General features: G+C 35.8%; 1 long non-coding RNA gene across 1 annotated transcript in view; it reads right to left on the bottom strand.

The window, feature by feature from the left end:
* LOC102157413 overlaps positions 1–23,590 on the bottom strand; it is a 123,533-nt gene that overhangs the window by 15,646 nt on the left and 84,297 nt on the right. The window lies entirely within an intron of this gene.

Raw genomic sequence — 23,590 nt, 5'->3', positions numbered from 1 at the left:
CTTGCAGAATACAGTGACCTATCAATTTCATTCCTTTAGTACATAACAGCAGAAGTATTTTCAAAAAGATGTACACGAGATGGCTAAAAAGAGCTCTATTTATAATTTTCCCAAGCTAGAAAAATACCCCAATACCATTTAATATTACAACATATAAATAAATCATATCATCTCTTAACAGTGAGAATGAAGCTCATTACATGCAAAATTATGGATGCATCTCACAGGCATAAGGTTGAATGATATATACCAAACACTAAAGAACACATACTGTGTGCAAACTGTATGCTTCCGCTTTTACAAAAACCTAATTTTCGCTGTTCCTGTTGAGGAACAGTGGGTTGGTAGGAGTTCCCATTGTGGTCCAGTGGGTTAAGAACCTGACCAGTATCCCTGAGGATGTGGGTTTGATCTCTGGCCTTGCTCAGTGGGTTACACAAGCTGTGGCATAGGTCACAGATGCAGTGTAGATTTGGCATTGTTGCTGTGGCTGTGGCATAGGCCTCAAGCTGCAGCTCCTATTCAACCTCTAGTCCAAAAAACTTTCATGTGGTGCAGGCGCAGCCCTAAAAAAGAAAAAAAAAAAAAAAGAAGTTAGGAGTAATAATTATCCTTGGGATGGGTAGTGATCAGAGGGGAGCACAAGAATGGATGGGAGGAGCTTCTGACGGGCATGTAATGATCTGGGTGTTGTTTATATGGATGCGTTTATATTCTTAAAGTCCATCGAGCTTTAACACACAAGGTTTGTTTTGTGCCTTTGTCCACGTTTATATTTAAATTCAATTTTTACATATATACATATATATACACACATATATACATATACGTATATATTTTTTTCTTTTTAGGGCTGCACCTGCGGCATATAGAAGTTCCCTGGCCAGAGGTCAAATGGCAGCTATAGCTGCTAGCCTGTGCTACAGCCACAGCAACACCATATCTGAGCCGTGTCTGTGACCTTCACCACAGCTCACGGCAATGCCAGATCCTTAACCCACTGAGTAAGGTCAGGGATCAACCTGTTTCCTCATGGATATTAGCCGGGTTTGTTACCACTAAGCCACAGTGGGAACTCCCCATGATCCTGCTTTTTTGATTGAGGAGCACACTGACATAGTGTGCTGTATGTGAGAAACAGACAACTATAAGGAATGTGAACAGTTGTTCTGTGGTGAGGGCAGGACATGACATATTAAAATATTTTGAAATAATTTTATGGGGAAGAAAAGTAAAACATTTATTCTGCTTGATAACCTCATCTAATTAGCCTTTAGGCTTGAATTTGAAAATGACTTTTCTATTAATAATGATAAAAAACCATCGACTCTAGTGGAAAATCTTTTTAGAACATTTTAAAAGATGTGCTTAAAGGGCTTATATTCAAAAATGTGTTGGACACCTCTATTAAACAAATTTCAAAATGTATTAAAGTCTTTAATGTTAATATTTCATATGTATCTCCAACAGGGATCTACCATATGATGCAAATGAACACTTCCCATTCCTCTACAGCTCATCCACCACACACACATACACACACAGACACACACATACATACACACGAATGGAGAATTACTACTCTGAGGAATGTCATTTTGAAAACAAATGATTTAGGATTATTGCAGATGTTTATCATTATAACGAATACTGCATAATGTTCTAATGGTATGGTCTAGTCTTAGTAAGAATTAGGTCATGGGAACAGGCAAACTTCAAATTCCTTTCCACTTTGTTTGAAACAGGAAGTACTACAGAATTGCCCTTAACCACTATGGTTGGAAAATGTAGTACATGGTCAACAGAACTTTCTGGGTAACCTGTTTATTCGGGGAAACTTTTCCATGGCATGGTGATTCCTGCTGGGATAAAGGGAATTTTCTCTGAACCTCTGATAGTGTGCATACATTTGCTAACTGAGCTCCCAATTATATAGTTTTAGAAACCCAGAACTTCAACTACCACAAATCTTCAAAGTCACTACCTACACAAGTGGCAGAAATGTCAACACGATTTCTAAGAAACTTTAAAAAAGGAAAGTTGGCTCTCATTAATTCTTCTAACCAGAATAAAATAGAAGAAAAGGGAATATTTTCACTCTATAGATGTCTGAAGACAATGACAGGTGTTTCAAAACTAACCTTTAATTAGTAATGTAGGAGCCAATAGTGGTTCTGACCAACAGCTGGGTAATTAAGACACTTATCAAAAAATTGATAATTAAAATGTAAAATTCAAGTAGCTTCTATTAGCAAGAAAAATAAATCTCCAATGAATCTAAGCTAGATCAAAATATTTTTTCCTCCCTTATCAAAACTGCAGAGTCACATGGAGAAAATTTCACAAATTCCAAGAAAATATTACACTAATGTTTTCATTTGAACTATTTCCCTGACATTGGACTGGAGCAATTCACTCCACCAGAATGAATATAAGACTTTCACCATCCATGATTCTAAAACATAGGTGATCAAAAGGATATGGAGAGAAAGTCATGGATCCTCTAAGGCATACAGGAAAACAGAAACAAAAAAAATCTTCCCATAAATATATCAATGCTCCAAATCCAAAGAGAGTCACAGGGTCTTTTCATAACATTGTACCCACCACCTCCACCACCACTATCAACCACCACCACTGATGGCATAAATAACAACAAATTAATGCAGAATTTCCTAAAAAGCTGCTCTAGCATTCATTTAATATGTAAGCAGGTACCAAAGTCACCTGGAAGACATATTATAACATAAGTTATAAATCAGCCCTACCGTTAGACTTTTTGATTCAGTAGGTATGGGATAGGTCAAAAGAAATTTGTTTTCATTTCTAACAGGTTAGCGGTGATGCTGTTGTGCCTCGTTTGGGAATACACACTTTGAAAGTACCACTGAAAATATTTAATATAACTTCACTGAGTGAAATTTAATGCAGACGTAACTAAAATGCAAATATACTTGTTCTGAGTAGTTTTATTTTTCAAAATTCAAAATAGGATAGTATGACATTTAAATGTGATGAGAGAGGAATAACTACATGATAATAGATGCTATGGAACTACAATATCATGAGTATAGTATGATTTATCCTTGATGGAAGAAATGATGCTTGGCTTGGTATCCTGCTAGGCCACTTCAGTTAATTCAACCAAATCACTCCCAAAGCATCCCATCTCCAATTTCTTTTCTTCAATGGATCTATTCTTACCCCTCTTCCAGATAGTTTGTATCTTCTTCCTTTGTCTGAAACATACTCTTTCAACCCATGATTAACTCCTACTATAGTAACAATTCAAAAGGAATTTAGAGTTCATCTTAAAAATCACCTTTTACAGGAGGTCTGTGGTGAAGTACTTCTTTACCCCTGAAAATATGTTGGGTGCCTTCCTTCCTCCATTCAGAGCATACTGTTCATCTCTACAAGAGCACTTACCAGGCCATACCATAACTTTCATTTAAGGATGTGCCCCTTGCCTGAGATTGTGAGCTTCTGAAGAGCAAGGATCTAATCTTAGTAGAGTTTGTATTTCCAGCCACTAGAATGTGGCCTTGACAATAATTTTGAAGTTAAAAAAAAAATGGAGATTTTGTCTTATTTTATTTGTGACTTCAGTTAAGTAGCTTTGGAATATGAATTTGCCTGTTCATTTAAATTTTAATTGACTGATCTCCTTGTGCTAAACACAACAGATATACTGGTAAAGTTTATTTCTATGCTTCTATGTTTAAGCATTTGGTGGGAATGAAGATTAATACAAAAGTAATTATCAAAGACAAAGGAGGCAAGAATATACAATGGAGAAAAGACAGCCCCTTCAATAACTGGTGCTGGGAAAACTGGACATCCACATATAAAAGAATGAAATTAGAACACTTCATAATACCATACACAAAAATAAACTCAAAATGAATTAAAGACCTAAATATAAGACTAGATACTATAAAACTCTTAGAGGAAAACAGAGGCCAAACACTCTCCAACATAAAACATAACAATATCTTCTCAGATCTACCTCCTAGAGTAATGACAATAAAAACAAAAATAAACAAATGGGACTTAGTTAAACTTAAAAGTTTCTGCACAGCAAAGGAAACGCTAAACAAAATGAAAACACAACCCACAGAATGGGAGAAAATGAAGTGACTGACATGGGATTAATCTCCAAAATTTATAAACACCTCCTGCGGCTTGATGCCAAAAGAAAGAGAAAAAAAAAAAAAAATCCCATCAAAAAATGGGGAGAAGATCTAAACAAAATTCTCCAAAAAAGACATACAGATGGCCAAAAAACACGTGAAAAGATGTTCAAGATCACTCAGCATTAGAGAAATGCAAATCAAAACCACTATGAGGTACCACCTAACACTGGCCAGAATGGCCATCATCAAAAAGTCTACAAACAGTGATATCATATAGTATTTGTCTTTCTCTTTCTGACTTATTTCATTCAGTGTGAGAGTCTCTAGTTCCATCCATGTTGCTGCAAATGGCATTATTTTGTTCATTTTTATGGCTGAGTAGTATTCCATTATGTATATATACCACATCTTCCTAATCCAATCGTCTGTTGATGGACATATGGGTTGTTTCCATGTCTTCGCTATTGTGAATGGTGCTGCAATGAACATGTGGGTGCATGTGTATTTTTTAAGGAAAGTTTTGTCCAGATATATGCCCAAGGGTGGGACTGCTGGGTCATATGGTAGTTGTATGTATAGATTTCTAAGGTACCTCCATACTGTTTTCCATAGTGGCTGTACCAGCTTAAATTCCCACTAACAGTGCAGGAGGGGGAGAGGGAGGGAGTGGGAGGGATCGGGAGCTTGGGTTAACAGATGCAATCTACTACCCTTGGAATGGATTTACAATGATCCTGTTGTGTAGCATTGAGAACTATGTCTAGATACTTACATCACAAAACAACAATGGGAGGAAAAAGTATCTATACATGTATGTGTAACTTGGTTCCCATGTACAGTGGAAAAATAAATACAAATATAAATAAATAAAAATAAATAAATTTAGCACAAAGTAAAAAAGTCTACAAACAGGAGTTCCCATCATGTCTCAGTGGTTAATGAATCCGACTAGGAACCATGAGGTTGCAGGTTTGATTCCTGGCCTCACTCAGTGGGTTAAGGATCCAGTGTTGCCACAAGCTGTGGTGTAGGTAACAGATGCGGCTCGGATCCTGTGTTGCTATGGCTGTGGCATAGCTGATGGCTATATCTCCAATTAGACACCTATCCTGGGAACCGCCATATGCCATGGGTGCAGACGAAGAAAAGACAAAAAAAAAAAAAAAGTCTACAAACAATAAATGCTGGAGAGGGTGTGGAAAAAAGGGAACCCTATTACACTGTTGGTGGGAGTGTAAAGTTGTACAACCACTGTGGAAAACTGTATGGAGATGTCTCAGAAAACTAAAAATAGAATTACCATTTGATCCAGCAACCCCACTCATGGGCATCTATCCAGAGAATATCATGACTCAAAAAGATACATGAACTCCAATATTCATTGCAACAATATATACAATAGCCAAGACATGGAAACAACCTAAATGTCCATCAACAGAGGAGTGGATAAAGAAGATATGGTACATATACACAATGGAATATTACTCAGCCAGTAAAAGGAAAGAAATAATGGCTTTTGCAGCAACATGTGATGGGCCTAGAAATTATCATGCTAAGCAAAGTCAGTCAGACGGTAAGACACCAACATCATATGCTATCACTTGTATGTGGAACCTCAACAAAGGACACCATGAACCTCTTTGCAGAACAGATACTGACTTACAGACTCTGAAAAACTTACAGTTTCCAGATGAGACAGTTTGAGGGGTAGGGGGATGCACTGGGGATTTGAGATGGAAATGCTATAATTTGGTTGTGATGATTGTTGTACAACTATAAATGAAATAGAATTCAAGTAATAAAAAAATAAAAAATAAAATATGATTGATTAGAACCTCTTATATAGCACAGGACAATCTACTTAATAGTTTGTAATAATCTATATGAGAAAAAAGAATGGATATGTTTATATGTATAACTGATTCTCTCTGCTGTGCAAGTGAAACTGATACAATTCAATAAAATTTTTTAAAAAGAAAAAAATTATCAAATAGTATGATAAAGGCTTTGATGGAGGAAAAAAGAGACTTGTATAGAATTATATATAAAGACAAATCAACCCAGGCTTCGAGTAAGAAAGGATTCCCCAAAAAAGGTAATTTTCTAAATTAGGGATTATTGGAGTTCCCGTCACAGTGCAGTGTAAACGAATCTGACTAGGAACCATGAGGTTGAGGGTTCAACTCCTGGCCTCACTCATTGTGTTAAGGACCTGGCGTGGCTGTGAGCTGTGGTGTAGGTCACCTATGTGGTTCGGATCTGGCATTGCTGTGGCTGTGGTGTAGGCCTGCAGCAACAGCTCCAATTCGACTCCTAGTCTGGGAACCTCCATATGCCATGGGTGCGGACCTCAAAGGACAAAAGACAAAAAAATAAAATAAACTAGGAATTACTGTGATAATCTGCTTCTTGAGTGTAATATGTATTATATTTATATGTTCACAAAGAGCATAACCGATTATCTTGAGGTCCACTGTTTGAGTTTCCAGAAAGTTGTGCTTAATGTAAAATGAGAATCAGAAAGGAGGACTTCATAAGCTAATAATGTGATATCAGATATTTAACTCTTTTTATGTAAATAATTTTGGTCTCTTATATTTGGAATTTTAACATATTTTTCCCTTTTCCCTACCCTAAATTCTTATTCACTCATTTGACATTCAAAAAGGTGGACTGAGAAGTTGATTACTTTCATTATAATGTAGTTATTTCTCCCATCACGTTTAACTGTCAAACCATGCTACTTTGAATGCTGAAGGATAAGATTACTCAGAACAACTCTATTTGCATTACAATGGGGACCACATTAATAATGAGATTCATTACTCTTTCAGTATCACCTTTACCTTTCAATTGTCACTTTCAAGCTTGGGTGTCATAGTGTGGTTTTCTGTGCCCAGAGTATTGGCATTTAAGAGCTTTGTCAGACAGTGGCTAAAGGCACAGAAAAGGGTGAAGATCATAAATGCAAAGAATAAAATGGAAAGGTTCAGTCCACAGTGTGTGAATAATTCACAAATACCAAATTGATATTTGAAGGTTCTCCCATCACCACCCATTTTCCTTACTTAGGATCTTTTTTATCCTCAGTTCATCTTATATTCTGTATATCTAATAGGAACCAAGTAAGAGCACATTAAAGCAGAGATTTTTACTTCCTTAGGCAAGTAGAAATACGCATATACTATTAAAGTGAGGGATATATGACAAGAGTAAAAGGTTAAGTCTACCTCCCTCCTAATGTCTCTAAATCATTTTTATTTCTCTCGGTCTGATTTAAGACACAATGCTCTATTTCAGCTTCTATCCCTGGCTGCACATTAGAATCACATGGTGTGTAGGCAAAATAATGGCCCCCAAAGGTGTCTAGGTCCTAATACTTGGAAACTGTGACTATGACAGATTATATGGTAAAGGGGTAAAGGGAAATTAAGGTTGAAGAAGGAATTAAGATTTCTAATTAGCTAACTTTAAAATGATGAGATTATCCTGGAATATCTAGATGGACCCAATGTAATCACAAGATCCTACAGAGGTCCAGGAGTGATTCTAAAGAGAAAACCAGCAAAGGAACACCAGCAGAAGGAAAATTTGGCCCAAGTGACTAGTTTTAAGGCGGTCAACCAGCCACAGAAAGCAAGCAGCATCTAGAAGCTGGAAATGGCAAGGAAATAGATTTCCCCTAGAGACTGGAGAAAGGAATGCATCCTTCTGACACCTTAATCTTAGCCCAGTAAGATCCCTGTCAGATTTATGAAGTATAGAACTGTAAGATAATAAATTTGTAAATTCGTGTTTCTTACGCCACTAAGCTTGTTGTAATTTGTCACTGCAGTAACAGGAACTTAATAAATCTGGGGGCCTTTTAAGAATGTAGATGCCCAGACTCCCCCCACCCCACATCAATTACATAAAATCTTTGGGGCATGTGGGTGGGGAGAAGATGAAATCCAATCATAAATAATATTTTTAAGCTCCCTAGAGGATTCCAATGTGCAGCCATATTTCAGAACTGCTGCTGTAAGTATACTCAGTGGTCTCCACAGTGTCCTAAACTGCCCTGAAATGAACTCTTATTTGGTGGTCAAGGATGGGCCCATACGATGTCATGACTCAGCAAGTGTGCTTCCAGGAGCATCAGCATCTACCTTGAAACTTATTAGAAATACATAATTTGGGCCCCAACCTGATCCACTGAGTCAAAATCCAAATTTTAATACCCAGTCTAGATGATACATATGCAAATTAAATTTTAAGAAACAAATATTGTACACTGGCATTTGCTTTCCTAATCTAAAATACCTCTACTATTTGCAGTGATTTTTAAACTACTACCTAGATAAAATCTCAAGGCTATCAGTTCCTTGAGGAAACACACCCTTGTTCCCCTTCATTCTTTATTTCTTTCTCTCTCCCATCCACTTAACATCTCTCTCTCTCTCTCTGAATCCCTCTCTTTAACTTTGCTTATCCTTCTTACTCAAGATACTTCCTTTCTGACTTGCTAATTCTGAAATAAACTCAACTGTAATTAAAGCAAAGTCAAAAATAACTCACTGAAATGTGTACTACTATGAAATAAAAATATAACTTAAAATGTCCTCCTAGGAGGTCCCACTGTGGCTCAGCAGGTTAAGAACCTGACACTATCTCTCTGAAGATGTGGGGATTCAATTCTTGGCCTTGCTCAGTGGGTTAAGGTTCTAGCATTGTCACAAGCTGAGAAGTAGGTAGTAGATGTGGCTCAGATCTGGTGTTGCCATGGCTGTGGCATCGGCCTGCATAAAAAGAAAAAAAAAAAAAAGTCCCCAAAAACTCTATCTTTTAATTTCAATTCAATGCTCTCTTTCCTTCTGCCCCAGATTAATTTCTCTTAGACTCAGATATGTGGATCAGTATTTATAAGCTTATGTTAAAATTCCTAAATAATTCCAAACCTCTTTTGGGATTTTATCCCAGGAGCAAATAGATTTGATTATCAGAAATCTCTTGCATAAATCACATTTCTTTTATCATAAATTACAATTTTTAAAATCCAGGCTCTATGGAAAAACATCATCCTGTATTGATACAGGAAAAAAAACATCCTGTATCTGAATAATTCCATTCAGATTATTTTTCTCCAACCTGGGGTTGGAGAAACCAATGACAATGACAGAGTAAGATCTGAAGGTGAGAATATGAGACTGAAAATTGTGCGGCCCTCCCTCTACCTCTGCCCATAGAAACATCACCAATCCACCAGCAGTCTCCCTTACAACACACCCAAGACTCATTTCTGAAGGCTTCTCTACACAGCACTTGAGATAATACCACAACTAAATGTTTATGTTTTTGATTTCTTCCCTTAATCATTTCATTTAATCACTACAACAAACCAAGGAACTAACTGTCACTATTCCCATTTTACAAATGAGGACACTAAAAGTCTAGAGGGCATTAGTAACTTATCCAATTTCATGACTGTTAATAACAGGTGGAGACAGGATTTGAGTCAAGGTTTGCCTGGTTCCAAGGCCCATGCTGTTAAAACTCTGTTGCCTGCAGTGATATGACATGATTTGGTGGCCACGGGAATGACAGGGAGCCACATATTAAAGGAATTTCCATTGAGAAGTCTCAGGAGAAAAACAGTGGGTCAAACTGACCACAAGGCTTTTTCCCAAGTATCACATCTGTAAAGCTGTGCTATGTAAGTTCTGTGAAGATCATTTATAGAATGCATTCTAGCTCTAGAAATCTGCCCTTGAAGAGTATGCTGATGTACTGCTTATGTGATACTCTGCACTAAGAAACAAACCATGCTGGTTTAAAAACCACTGGCCTATTAGGTTAAATTCCAATCATTTGCTGAAAGCAAAGAAGTAATTTCCAGTAATTATCAGGGAATCTTTATAATGTTTTACATACACTTTGCCACCTGCATAACATTGTTTTTTCAGAACATCCAATATAATTGAGGAGCTATAATGAAAAAGATGAGGCATTATTCAAACACTCACCATTTATCTGTTATCATAGAGGGAGGGAAGGAGGAAGTTCACCGAGATAACTTGCTGTGCTTAATATGCAAGTATGTACAAATGGCTTCAGCTTTGAGATCATTATCCAACACTGTTCCTCAAAGATAGGTCTGCCTATTAACTAGTTGGCAATGCCCTCTGTCTCCTACCAAGGAGACATCTGAAAGGCTGTTTCTGCAGGAAATGCCAGGTTGGCTGTCCTACTTACAGCCAACAGGTGTTGTAAGTCACACCCTTGACTGTGTGCATGGTATCTGTTGAGACAGAAAGATGCAGTCTGTTCAGTATGCCACTGATTTCTACGATGATCCCAAATAGGGAAAACAGAAGTTAAAGGTCACTGCCAGTTACATGATAATTAAAATAGTTTTATCACAAGGACTGAAATTAAATGAGAAAGGAATGCCAAACTTTGGATCAGGCCTGGGTTTGAGTCCTGGCTCTAGCAGCTGCTGGTTTTGTGATGCTAAGTCATTTAGCAAATCTGTCCCTCAAATTCTCTTTCTGTAAACTGAAATGATACCTCAATCTTAGGGTTAATATTATTATTATTGTCTTTTAAGGGCCACATCTACAGCATATGAAAGTTTTAAGGCTAGGGGTCAAATCAGGGTTGTAGCTGCAGGCCTATGCCACAGCCATAGCAAAATCGGATCCAACCCACATCTGTGACTTACACCACAGCTTAGAGCATTGCATGGTCCTTAACCCACTAAGTGAGGCCAGGGATCAAACACACAATCTCATGGATCTTAGGTTCTTAACCCGTTAAGCCACAATAGGAATTCCAGGGTTGTTATTTTTTCTTAAGTAAAAATATGCAAAGTGCTTAGTATGTAGCAGAGTAGACCCTCAGAAAATATTTGTCTCCCTAGTGCTTCCTTTTCTGGGAGCCAGAAATTCAGATAATTCCTTTCCCATCCACAGTTATATATACTTCATGCCCTCTAAGTCAAAGTATTCAGGGCAATGTATTTTCACTGAGTGCCTCATGGAGCACCAATTCCTAATTACAGTTAATAAACATTAAGTTTAGGGTACAGTGCTAAAACCTTAAATAAGAGATTATGTTGTCATGTATTATGGTGAAATACATTCATTAAAAAATGATGAACCTCCACTGAGTTTCTACTGTATGACAGCTTCTGTGTAAATTGATAGGGGAAAAATATTAAGATATAATCTCTGCTCTTGAGGCACTAAAATCTAGCAGGAAAAAACCATGTCATCTGAACCGAATTTCCCATACAGTTATATGAAAAGGCAAGTGGAGCAAAGAGGTGTGATCAGGAAATCAATCACGGGCAAGGTAGTATTTCAGATGAGCTCTGAATAATAAGTAGGATTTTAATAGGAGAATAAGGGACATGTCAGACAAATAATTTGGAGACAGACTAGGAAGAACCAAGAATACCAACATTTAGGTATTTAATATTTTGACTGGCAGGAACTTAATAAGGTATATAAAGCAGGAGAGTGACAAAAGTATATCAATAGAAATAACCGTTAAAGATTAAAGTCTACACTTATCCAGCCATAACTAATTTTTCTATTCTGCTAATATTAGTGTGCAGAGGCTGCCAGATCTTTTCCTATTCATTTGTAAATGTATGTGGGTGCATATACATTTATAAATGCATTTTAGGGCATCACCTGCATATACAAAGACATAGAGGAGACAGCACTCTGGAATGGCAGTGTGAGGAGCTCTGAGCACACTCTTCCCAACAAAACAAAAATTTTATTGTTGAAAATTATATAAACCAAGCATTAAAACCTCTGGAAATTGACCTAAGAGCACAGAACAAATGAAGAATACTCATAAGAAAAATCTCTGTATGAACAGTGAGAGCCTGTAGTGTTTGAATCATGACCCCACTCCTTTTCTCTCTCTAACAACTCGGCGTGAAGGGAAAAAAAACATGCAGATGGGTGGATCCAACAGCACAGGACTCATCATTTCTTCTCCCTCTCTAAAGAGACATTCAAGAATGCTTCTGGAATCACAGTCAACCCGGGAGTTCAGGGAGTCTGTACACAAGCACTAGGCAGTACCCACTTGAGAGTGATTAGAGCAGGAAATGGAGCTCATGTGAAAGTATTCTCCAAGCATACACAGTCTAACCAATCCAGGGAACACCTCTCACTGCCACAAAGGCTTAAACTCAACTTCTGACCAGATCTAAGCTAACAAGTTTCTCTGACCCAAGTGTGACTCCCAGGAATTCAGGTATAAAAACAAATCATACCCATTACTGGCAGTCTGACCAATGATCAATGACCAGTGCTCTACCCTCTTGTGACTGACTAGAGAGGTACCCACCAAATTACTAGTTCCAGGCTGAATGTAAACACTATGAAACCAAGAATGTAAACACCCTGAAGAGTGGTAGTAGTCTGTAGACTACATGCATATCCAGTGTTAAAGGCTAAAAATCTTACTGGATGAGGGGACTTAAGCATAATCTATGACCAATACATGGCTTAAGTTGATCATGGCTGACCCCTAAGCAGCCAAACCAAAGATTAAAGCAAAGAAAAAACATTGGAGCAGGGATATCAGACCCCACGCACTGCAGGATAAGTAGACTTCACAGAATTTGTCACTGAACAAATTTAAAATACGACCAGTCAAATAGCAATGGTAACCCTCCCTCCCTTCTACAGGGGATGTCTATCCAAAGTTGCTACAATGCATTATCCATAAGGTACAGTTTTCAATATAAAGAGACAAGCAAAGAACATGAACGAACATGTCCCAAACACAGACAAAAGGCAGTAAAATCTAACTTTGAAGAGATCCATATTATAAGCATGTTCTAAGACCTTAAGAAAACTATGCTTAAAGACAAAGTAAATATAGATGCAAAAATCCTAAAAAGGAAGAAATTAACAAAATAAATCCAGTTATATATAAAAAAGATTATATATCAAGAACAAGTAGAATTTATTGCAAGAGTGTATGTTTTGTTTGTTTGGGTTTTTTTTGTTTTGTTTTGTTTTGTTTTGTTTTGTTTTGTTTTGCTTTTTAGGGCCACACTCACAGCATATGGAAGTTCCCAGGCTAGGGTTCAAATCAGAGTTACAGCTGCTGGCTTATGCCACAGCCACCCCAATGCCAGATCCAAGTCATGCCTGCAACGTACACCACAGCTCATGGCAACACCGGATCCTTAACCCACTGATTAAGGCCAGGGATAGAACCTTCATCCTCATGGATACTAATGGATTTGTTTCCACTGAGCCACAAGAAGAACTTCCTTTTTTCTTTCTTTTTTTCAAATTGATATATAGTTGATTTACAATATTGTGTTCGTTTTAGGTATACGACATACTGAATCAGTTATTTATTTATTTTTACTGCTTATATTCCATTATAGGTTATTATAAGATATTGAATAAACTGCTGGTGCTATGCAGTAAATCCGTGTTACTTACCTATCTTATACATAAATAAGGAGTTTGTATTTGTTAATCCCATACTCTTAGTATGTCCCTTTGCCCTTCCCTCTCACCTTTGATAAGCATGTTTGTTTTTTATTGCTGTGAGTCCATTTCTGTTTTGTATATAGGTTCATTTGAATTATTTTTTAGATTCCACATATAAGTGATATCACATAGTATTTATCTTTTGTCCTTCTCTGTCTGACTCATTTCACTAAGTATAATGTTTCCTATTTCCATGTTGCTGCAAGTGGCAACATTTCACTCCTATTTTATGGCTGAGTATTATTCCTGAGTATTACACACACACACACACACACACACACAAACACACACACACACATCGCATCTTCCTAAGCTAATCATCTGTTCACAGGAACTTGGATTCTTTCCATGTCTTGGCTATTGTAAACAGTGCTGCTATGAAAACTGCATGGATCTTTTCAAATTAGAATTTTATTTTTTTCTGGGTATATATCCAAGAGTGAGATTGCTAGATCATATGGTAGCTCCTTTTTCAATGGTTAAGGAAACCATACTGTTTTCCATAGTGAATGGTTAGTTTTATACCCCGAATTAATTAAAATAACAAACTATATCAACTGAATAAAAGACAAAAACCATATGATCATCTGAATAAATATAGAAAACATTTGACACAAATCCAGTATGTCCTTATGATTAAAAAAAAATACTCAAACTAGAACTATAAGTTCAAACCACTGAAAGACATCTATGAAAAAACCACAACTATCATCAAACCTAATGGTAAAGTTTTTCTCAAGATAATAAAAAAGATGAAAAAGATAAGGATATCCACTCTTACCATTTTTATTCAGCATTGTAGTAGGGGTTTTTACCAGGGCAAATAGGCAAGAAAAATAAATAGAAAGCCTCAAGATAAAAAGAAGGAAGCAAAACTATACTTTCAGATTATATGATTTTGAATATAGAAAATTCTAAGAAATATACACAAAATATTAGAATAAACAAGTAAAGCATGGTTGAAGGCTAAAAGGTCAATATGTAAAAATAAATTGTACTAAATTGATAAACAGCAAGGATCTACTGTATAGCACAAGAAACTGTATTAAATATCTTGTAATAATCTATAAAAAGGAAGCAGAAAAATATATACATATACTTCAATAAAAAATCAATTGTATTTATATACATTAGGGATGAACATTGCAAAACTGATATTAAGAAATCAATTCTATTTATAATACATCAAAAGAAAAAATATTTACTTACATATTCATAAAAGAAGCATAAGACTTTTATACTAAAAACTATAAAATATTGTTGAAAGGAATTAAGATATAGATAAACTGAAAGACTTCTTATGCTCAAGTGTCAGAAGACTCAGTATTTTAAGACAGCAATAGTATTGAAATTGATGTACAGATTCAACACAGTTGGTATCAAAATTCTAGCTGGCTTTTTTTGCACACAATGACAATGTGACCCTAAAATTCATATGGAAACATAAGGGGCAAAGAATAGCCAAAACATTCTTGAAAGAGAAGTTGGAGGAATCACAAATCCTAATTTTAAGATTTATTACAAATCTAGGATAATAAAACAGTGCAGTGTTGGCATAAGGATAGACTTACAGTCATGGCTAACTAATTTTACCCAAGAGCTTTAAGACATTTAAATGGGGAAAGAACAGTCTTTTCACAAATTGTACTGGGACAACTAGATGTCCACTTACCAAAGGGTGAAGCTTAATCCACACCTCACATCATATGTAAAAATCAAATTTAAGTGGCTCATAGACTGAAATATAAGAGTTTAAAATATATAAATCTTGGAGATATAGAGTGATTATTTATTTTTTTTTTTACCTTAGGTTAAGCAATGGTTTCTTAGATAAAGCACCAAATCAGGAGTGGCAAAAAGAACATAAGGATGTGTTAGATTGCAACAAAATTGAAAACTTTTGTGCTGCAAAACCATACTTTAGATAAAGAGCATAAAAAAAGGCCACAGAATGGAAAAAAAAAACTATTCGCAAATCATGTATCTTATAGGATCTTGTGTCTTACAACTCAATGATAAACAGACAAAAAAGAAATTTTAAAAACGGTTGAAGGATCAAAACAGACATTTCTCCAAGTACAGTGTACAAATGTTAATAATACCAATAGCACATGAAACGATGCTCAACATCATTAGTCATTAGGGGAATGAAAATCAGAACCATAATGAGATAACTTTTACACAAACTAGGATGTTACATAGGATAGGATATAAAATAGCAATGTTGATAAGAATGTGGAAAAATAACAATACACTTTAAACTGTGCAGCTTTATTAAAATTATTAAATACAGAATCGCTGTATGTATGCCCCGGCAATTTCATTCCAAGAGAAATAAATCATAAATGCACACAAAAACTTGTAAGTGAACATTCTAGCAGCTTTATTTGTAATAACCAAAAACAACCCATATAAATAATCCAAATGACCATGAACTGATGGACCCATAAATAAATAGTTGTACATTTATGCAATTTGATGTTAATAATAAATAAAACAAAACACAGAAATTATTTATCCTAAACCAAGAATGAACCCTAAAATTATGCTGAATAAAAGAAGCCAGTCAGAAACGGCTACAAAATACTGATTCTATGTATATTAACTATCCAGAATAAGCATACCTCTAGGGAAAAAAAGATTAGTAGTTGTCTGATGCCACATGAGATTGTGCTACAGGGAAGGAGGTTATAAAGATGACTGTTAATGTGTACAGAATTTCTTTGAGGGTAGATAAAATATTCTATAAATCGGTTGTTGTGATGACTGCACAATCCTCTCAATAGGCTAAAAACAGAGAATTTTATAATTTAAATGGGCATACTTAATGGCATGTTACTATCTCAATAATCTGTTCATAACATCTCATATAATATTAGATATGTTTCTAAATACGTATTTTTACACATTTTAACATCCGTATTTTTTTTTTGCCTTTTTGTCCTTTTTACGGCCACACCCATGGCATATGGAGGTTCCCAGGGTAAGCGTCTAATCGGAGCTGTAGCCGCTGGCCTATGCCAGAGCCACAGCAACACCAGATCCAAGCCACATCTGCGACCTATACTACAGCCCACAGCAATGCCAGATCCTCAACCCAGTGAGCGAGACCAGGGATTGAACCTGCAACCTCATGGTTCCAAGTCGGATTCGTTTCCCCACTGCGCCACGATGGCTACTCCTAATATCCATATTTTAGATATATGCAAATAAATGATAATATATAAACCATTTTTATCTGCATGACATGCTTATAAATTTAAGCATGTATTCATTTAACTTCTACTCATTTTATACATTTAACACATTTAAAGGTTATTGTATTATAAACAGTATTATAATGTAGCATATTATTCTGAAAATTACTTTAAAGCATAATAATAATATTCCACTTCCCCATCCAGAACACACAATTCTATTTAATTTTCCTTTTTTATACTGTAGTATTATATATTACTGATTTAACATAAATTACTGAACTATTCTTTCACTGATGGACCTTTAGTTGCTATTCATTTACGTATTTTTTTCTTTTTTTTAAAATTTTATTGGAGTATAGTTGACTTCCAATGTTGTGTTTCAGGTGTACAGCAAAGTGAATCAGTTATACATACACATATACACATTCTTTTTTTCCCACATAGTTTATTACAAACTATTAAGTAAACTTTCCTGTGCTATACAGTAGATTCTTATTAATCATCTATTTTATACAATAGCGTGTATGTTATTCCACCCTTTCAATTCCTCCCTCCCCTCAACAGTTTCACTTAGTGGTAACCATAAGATTGGTTTGTTTCTCATTTATTAACCAAAAAATAAAATAAAATTTTTGTTCTTATTTTTCTATTCAAATATATCTATTCAAATACTCCTAGAAGTGGAATTATTAGGTCAAAGATTATGCATATATTTAATTTTGATAAGTGCAGTGAAATTACTTTACAGTGTAAAAAAAATCTATTCCCAATAATACTGGAATTGAAGCATAGTATTTAAAAGAAAACACTTTAGGACTAAAATATTTGGATTCAGATCTAAGCTGCATGAGTGTTAAGGTGGGTTACTCTGGGAGAGACGTCTGGCCTTCTAAATTTCATAAAGATGATATTAAGATAAATAATATGATGCCCAATTCATTGTAAATGTTCAATTTAAGTTACACATCATTTTTTAATTGATCACAATGACGTTCCCTACTTCTCCACATTTCACCAATAGGAGATGACATCATTTTAGTTTTTCCATTTCACCGATGAACAGTAAAAACAATCTGATAAGTTTAGATAGTGCATCTTGGAGTCATAATACCTGAGGAGTTCCCGTTGTGGCTCAGAAGTTAATGAACCTGACTAGTATCCTTGAGGATGTGGGTTCCATCCCTAGCCTTGCCATAAGCTTTGGTGTAGGTCACAGACATGGCTTGGATCATGCATTACTGTGGCTGTGGCACAGGCCAGCAGCTATAGCTCTGATTCGACCCCTAGCCTGGGAACCTCCATATGACAAGAGTGTGGCCCTAAAAAGAAAAAAGAAAAGAGAGAGAGAGAGAGAGAAAGAAAGAAAGAAAGAAAGAAAGAAAGAAAGAAAGAAAGAAAGAAAGAAAAAGAGAAAAAGTATATCTCAATATCTGACACTATCAAACTGTGTAAACCTGACCACCTTTCTGTGATGCAATGTCATTTTTCTAAAGTAAGGATATAATTTTATGGGGTTGTTATGAGGAGCATATGAGTTAATTTAGTTAAGTGCCTAGAAAAGTGCTAACATAATTAATAAGTAACTAATAATTTTTATTTTACTATTATTTCCCTGATCACTCTCACCACCACAGAGATTAAATACTATTATTGGATATTTTGCTTTTTTATTGATATTCTTATGGGATGTTTGCTATTTTCTTACTTATATGTTGGAGCTTTTTTTAAATAACTATCAATTCTTTTCTTGTAAGTATTGCAAATATTTTCCCTCAATGATTAACTTGCCTCTTCACTTTGTTTAATTTTACTTCATTTCTTATTTTCCCTGTCACATTTGCTTTGCTTCAAATATCTCACCTTCTAGATGGTCTTTGAACATACAAATTTTGCAGTGGCTGTTCCCTTTGTCAACACTGCTTTTCCCCTGATACTCCCCCTTTACCTTCTCTAGGTCTTTACCCATAAGCTCCTATATTACCTCCTACTGAGGCCTACACTTGCCACTGTAAATAATTTCAGCACACTACCACTCCTGACAAAGCCAAACTAGATCAGCCTTCCTCTACTCAATTTTTTTTTTAATCATAGCATTAGGAACTTATCATAGACCATATTTTTTTTCTGGTTTATTTTCTGTTTTCTACTAAAATTTAAAATTCATGAGAGCATGTATTTTTATGTTTTATCCCCTAGGTATCCCCAGAATCTATAACAGTGGTTCATACAAGTTAGTCATCTGAAAAATATTTGCCAGATTGAATCATTTATGATTACTTCTTCCAAATACATTTTCAGTGTTTCATGTTCACAAATCAGAAAAGAGATACCTTTATGAATGCATGTATCTTTGTATCATTTCGTCTATGTATACACACCCTAAAACTGAGTATTGTTTTTTGTTTTATTATACCTTCATAATAATTACATTATTGGTTTGATACTTTTTAAAATATTCTAGATCACTAGCCAGAATATGTCATTAAAAAGTCTACAAACAATAAATGCTGGAGAGGGTGTAGAGAAAAGGGAACCCTATTACACTGCTGATTGGAGTGTAAAGTGGTGCAACCACTGTGGAAAACTGTATGGAGATGGCTCAGAAAACTAAAACTAGAATTACCTTTTGATCCAGCAATCCCACTCCTGGGCATTGATCCAGAGAATATCATGACTCAAAAAGATACACTATATACATACAATAGCTAAGACATGAGAACAATCTAAATGTCCATCAAAGGAGGAGTGGATAAAGAAGATACGGAACATATACACAATGGAATGTTACTCAGTCATTAAAGGGAAAGAAACAAAGGCATTTGCAGCAACATGGATGGACCTAGAAATTACCATGCTAAGTAAAGTTGGTCAAACACTGAGACACCAATGTCATATGCTATCACTTACATGTGGAATCTCAAAAAGGGACACAATGAACTTTGCGGAATAGATACTGACTCACAGACTTTGGAAAACTTATGGTTTCCAAAGGAGACAGGTTGGGGGGTGGAGGATGGGCTGGGGGGTTTGGAATAGAAATGCTATAAAATTGGGTTATGATCATCATTGTGCAACTATAAATTTAATGAAATTCACTGAGCTAAAAATTTTTAAAAATAGGAGGTCCCGTCGTGGCTCAGTGGTTAACGAATCTGACTAGGAACCCCAAGGTTGAGTGTTTGATCCCTGGCCTTGCTCAGTGGGTGAAGGATCCAACGTTGCCGTGAGCTATGGTGTAGGTGGCAGACGCGGCTTGGATCCCATGTTGCTGTGGCTGTGGTGTAGGCTGGTGGCTACAGCTCCTATTAGACTCCTAACCTGGGAACCTCCATATGCCATAGTACGGCCCTAGAAAAGACCAAAAAAAAAATTAATAATAATAATAATAATAAATAAATAAAATATGCTAGGTCACTTTTATGGTTTCTTCTATCATACACATACACATATTTTCCAGTCTATATTCTATTTCTTTAAACATAAAAAAACATAATTTTACAATAGTTGTTTTGGTAATTCCAATATCTGAAGTCTGAGAGTTTGTTATCTTCATATATTAATATAGAAGGTAGAGTAATGACTCTCCAAAATATTCATACTCTCTTCTCTGAAACTGTGACATGTGCCTTGCATATATGACAAAAGTAACTTTACAGATATGAGTACAGTAAAAATTTTGAGGGGAGGATATTATCCTAGATTATTGGTACGGGTCCAGTAAAATCACAAGGGACCTTAATCACAGGAAGGCAGGACAGTCAGAAGAGAAGATACAGTCATAGCAGCAGAAGTGGAGGTGATGTGAGAAAGGCACCATGATCTAATAAAGGCAGGTGAACCTCTAGTTGCTGGACAAAGCAAGGAAACAGATTCACCATTGGAGCCTCCTGAAGGAATACAGTCCTATTGATCCCTTATTTTTAGGACTTTAGATTTTCAGGAATATAAGATAGTAAATGTATACTATTTTAAGCCACGAAGCTTGTGGTAAGTAATAATAATAGGACACTAATACAATTATTTTGGTAATTTCTTACTTTCAGCACATTTTCCCTATGTATTTGGTTATTTTTCATTGTGATTTCCCTAGAAATATTTGTTTTCCCTAGAAGGTATTTATGAGACTTTTTCATGGCTGAGTTTGAAGGTGAGGTCATCTGGAGCACACTGACTTCTCTAGCAGGGCCACCACCCAACCCAGGCTGTTGTAAAGCATTTTCATGTTGTGAGTCTATTTTTAGGCCAAGTAAGTTACCCTGCTTATATTTTTCTGCCTAATCTTTTCTGTAGTATCATATTTTTTTTCTCCCAGACCTTCTTTTATGTTACTGTACCTTTGGTTGGTTATAAGATAAAGCATCGGTACAACATTATAGAGAGATGGAATGGTTTGCCCAGAGGAGTGCATGCTCACCATAACAGGCCATCTTCTCCAAAGAGATGCCCCTATATTGTTAGGAAGGGGGAACACTTCTAACAGGTTGCCTGAGAAAAGACCAGTGAAGATCTCTAGGCATTCACATGGTTATATTTTACTATTACTATTACAGCTATCTTGATTTTCCATTATGGTCACTATTTTTTCTTTTTTGTTGTTGGCATTGTGTACATTGCTGGTGTTATTGCAATGTCCTCTTCTTTTCATCTTACCTACACTGTTTAAGAAATCTAAGATTTTCAAGGAAGTAGTTGGAAATTATAATCAAGAAAGAGATGATAGCTACATGTAACAAAGATTTTATGGATACTTGAGAATATTATATTATCATTAAGCAAATGCCACTGAAAGATAACACTTTGCTTTCTGGGAAAAAAAGTTAACAATGTGGTACAATGGATTCCATATGCATATCATCTCTAAAGGCAGATGCTGGCATCACTGGAGTTTTTCCAGGTTTAAAGACGATAAACTTTATCAAGAATTCTCAGCAAAGAAAGTGCTTCTCACTACCATCTGTGCAGCAGTAGGATGCCAAAAAGAAACCAGGGCAGAGTATGGTAATTATGTTATGAATATATTGGTACCCTAAAGGACACTGGTTAGTTAACGTTATAACATTTAATTATTTTCTATTACTAAATAGCTATTACTGTCCTGTAAAGGAAACACTGCAATATTACAGATATTTTAGAGAAAGATAAATATCATAGGGTAATTACAATTAATTTCATATATATAACCATACTTATTAATGGTTAACTTTTTAACTGTACATAATTAAATATCTGAAGTTTTGCATCTTGAACCCAGATGAGTCTGTGTTCAAAGTAACTAGGTTTGCTACCAAACCACATAACATTATTCAAAGATAAATGCCTATCTCGTTGACTGGGCCACCTGAAATGCACATATATATGTGATAAGACATGTTATAAGTCAAGCCATCTTAAATAAGTTAAGATTTATCAAGACTTTTCTTATTACTTAATTCAAAAAATACTGAACAAAATGTCCTTTCTTTAGTGCTCAAGATACATCAATGAACACAGATGGCAAAGACTTTTTTTTTTTTACTTTCTGGAATTCACCGCCTAACCAGTAAATTATTATAAGTATACCATATATAAAGGAGATAAGTGTATGGCAGAAAAATTAGAGTATGCTATGAGGGATCAGTAGTAGTGGGGATCTTGCAGTTTTAAATAAGGTAGTCACGGTGGGCTTTCTGAGAAAGTGCTAACTGAACAGAAACTTCAAGGAGTCCTGGGCATATCCATGTGGATATCTGGAGGAAGAACAGACCATGCTGAAGGAGCAGAAAATGCAAACACCCTGCACCAGAAACATACCTGGCATAACTGGGTAACAATGAAGTCAGATTTCTAGCATTAGAGTAGGAGAGAACAGAAAGAGTTGAGACGATGATGAGGGAAGATGATGAGGGAACTGTGGACTACTGTGTGGATGTGGACTGTTCCGTGAATAAAATGGGGAACCAAGGGATGATTTGAGTTGAACACTGACTTTAACTTGACTTGTATTTTAATAGAATCACTCCGCCAGTTGAGCAGAGAAGAAGCAATAGTTAGAAACAGGTAGCACAGTAAGCAGTCCACTGTATTATCTAGGCAAGAAATGATGGTGACTTGGCTCAGTGTGGCATCAGATCCAGTACAGATGACTCATTTCTCAGAAGATGAGGTTCCAGGATATAGTGACATGGAACAGAACTCTATGCCAAGTCAACTGTGTGTGAATCCACTTCTGCCTGTATAAAGATCAGTTCTATAACACTGATGCCACCAGAAGAATAACTGTGCCCAAAACAGGCAGAATAATTCAGAATATGACATAGTGTATCACCAAGGATATCAATTTACTCTAATTTATAACCTCCTAACTACCTAAATAAATACTTTTAGTTGAATATAATAACTAATCTCATCAACTTCAATATGAAAAATAGATACCTGAACTTTTAATGTACTTCTAATTACATGAGTTTTAAAATAAATGAGAAAATATTTGCTTTGGTTTCCACAGTAGTGACGGTTAAGCACTTAAAGGTGTGGGAAGAAGGGAGAGAACACAGCAGGGTTAATGATTTACAGAAATAATAGTACTATTTTCTAGACCAGAGTCAACGTGCAAATACAGAGGAGAGTGACTGAGCATGGTGACCTCAACATGACTTTAAATTTAGAAAGCAAGAGGAGTATTGATCTCATCTCCTATCAAAAACTACAGAGTCACAATTTATTGCTCTGCCTGTTGAATAAGCACCATGGCAGAGAAGGAAGA

Source organism: Sus scrofa, chromosome 16, assembly GCF_000003025.6.
Source record: "Sus scrofa isolate TJ Tabasco breed Duroc chromosome 16, Sscrofa11.1, whole genome shotgun sequence".
Classification (NCBI taxonomy): Eukaryota; Metazoa; Chordata; class Mammalia; order Artiodactyla; family Suidae; genus Sus; species Sus scrofa.
This window is presented reverse-complemented; position numbering and strand designations above follow the sequence as displayed.